The sequence below is a fragment of the Rhinopithecus bieti genome, unplaced genomic scaffold (assembly GCF_001698545.2).
Source record: "Rhinopithecus bieti isolate Rb0 unplaced genomic scaffold, ASM169854v2 scaffold_68554, whole genome shotgun sequence".
NCBI lineage: Eukaryota > Metazoa > Chordata > Mammalia > Primates > Cercopithecidae > Rhinopithecus > Rhinopithecus bieti.
The window spans coordinates 241653-243787 of NW_016825696.1; the positions used below are offsets into that span (position 1 = coordinate 241653).

The window sequence follows — 2135 nt, forward strand, 5'->3', positions numbered from 1 at the left end:
AAAAAAAAAAAAAAAAAAAAAAAAAAAAAAAAAAAAAAAAAAAAGAAATATAATTCCTATAACACACAATTCGTCCATTTAAAGTGTGCAATCCAGTGGCTTTTAGTATATTCACAGAGTTGTGCAACTATCACCACAATTTTAGAATATTTTATCACCCTAAAAGAAACCCCATACCCATTAGCCATCATCCCTCAATCCACACATCCCTTTTTCCTCAGTCCTAGGCATCCACTAATCTACTTTGTATACCTACTTTTCTTATTCTGGACATTTCATGTAAATGGAGTCATACAATACATACTTTGTGATTCGCTTCGTTCATTTACCATAATGTTTTCAAGATTCATCCATGTGGCATGTATCAGTACTGCAATCTTTTTTATTGCCAAATAATATTCTATTATACGACTGTGCCACATTTTATTGATTCGTTTATCAGTTGGTCATTCGGATTGTCTCCACTTGGGGTTTATTATGAATAATGCTGCTATGAACATCATGTACAAGTTTTTGTTTACATCCTCTTTGGTATATACTTAGGAGTGGAACTGCTTGGCCATATAACTCTGTTTAACCTTTACAGGAAGTGCCCAACTGTTTCCAAAGTGGCTGCCACATTTTACATTCCCAGGAGCAGTGTATGAGGGATCCTCTCTTATCTTAATTTGACAGAGAAAGACCCCTCTGAACTGGCTGGGGCACTCTTGGTCCCTGGAACTCATTGCTAGACCCAAAGAGGCAGTCCCATTGGAGACCCCTCAGTTTTGCAAGGCTTCAGTTTGACATGGCTGATTCACTTTCCACTCATGCAGAGCCCATAAGAGGAGAGATGGGTGCCCTTTGAGCAGGTTTAGTTAGTAAGAATCACTTGGACTCTGCCTGGTAAAGCAGAGCTTTTCAGTAAAAGGGAGCTGAATCCAGCAGGTTGCCCGGATGCTGTTTACTCAGCTGAAGTCACATTTCTACAAGCAAAAGAACCTCATGCTGACAATGTATAATTTTTATAGCAGCGACACTGTGTGAGAAGATGTTTTGCAAACTCTTTACCCTTGTTAAAACATGGTGCGGCTGTTGCAGTAATAAAATTTTAAAGCACTTGGAAGAAAAAAAAAGAAGCAAACCCTGACAGAAATGAAGGGAGAAATAGGCAATTCAACAATAATAGTCAGATTTCAATTCCTCACTTTCAATAATGGATCCAAAAAGTGGACAGAAGATCAACAAGGAAACAGAAGAACTGAACAATGCTATAAGCCAAATAGACCCAACAGAAATCTATGGAATGCCTACAATATCAGAATACACATTCTTCTCAAGTGCACATGGAACATTTTCCAGGACAGACCATACACTAGGCCACTGAACAAACATCAATGAATTTAAAATAATAAAAATAATACAAAATATGATCTCTGATCACTTGAACCCTGGAGGCAGAGGCTGCAGTGAGCCTAGACCACACCATTGCACTCCAGCCTGGGCAACAAGAATGAAACTCCGTCTCAAAAAACAAACAAACAAACAAACAAGCAACTATTATCTCTAATCACAATGCAATGAAATTAGAATTCAATAGAAGAAAAATATTTAGGAAACTTAAAACTATGCAGAAATTAAACCTCACACTCCTAAATAACCAATGAGTCGAAGAAGAAATCAAAAGTGAAATCAGAAAATACTCTGAGATAAATGAAAATGAAAACAAAACAACCCAAATTCATGGAATGCAGATCACATAGTGCTTAGAGAGAAATTTATAGCTGTAATGCCTAAATGAAGAGAGAAGAAAGATTCCAAATCAGTACTCTAACTTTACATATTAAGAAATTAGCAAAAAAAGAGCAAACTAAATTTAAAATAAATTAATGTAATATACAATACCAGTATATTAAGAAATGAAAACCATATGATCATCTTAGTAGACACAAAAAACAACTGACAAAATTCAGCAATTTTATGGTAAAAGCACTCACAAACTAGAAATAAAAGGAATCTTCTAAACATAGTAGAGAACGTTTACAAAAAGTCCATAACTAACATCATATTTAATGGTGAAAGACAGAAAGCTTCCTTCTTAAGATTAGGAAAAAGACAACGATGTCACTTTTATTCAACATAGTACTAGAAATTAT

The 2135-nt window shown here is 35.3% G+C and overlaps 1 protein-coding gene across 1 annotated transcript in view; it reads right to left on the reverse strand.

The window, feature by feature from the left end:
- COL4A6 (collagen type IV alpha 6 chain) overlaps positions 1–2135 on the reverse strand; it is a gene marked incomplete at its 3' end in the record, with an annotated part of 301135 nt that overhangs the window by 241354 nt on the left and 57646 nt on the right. The window lies entirely within an intron of this gene.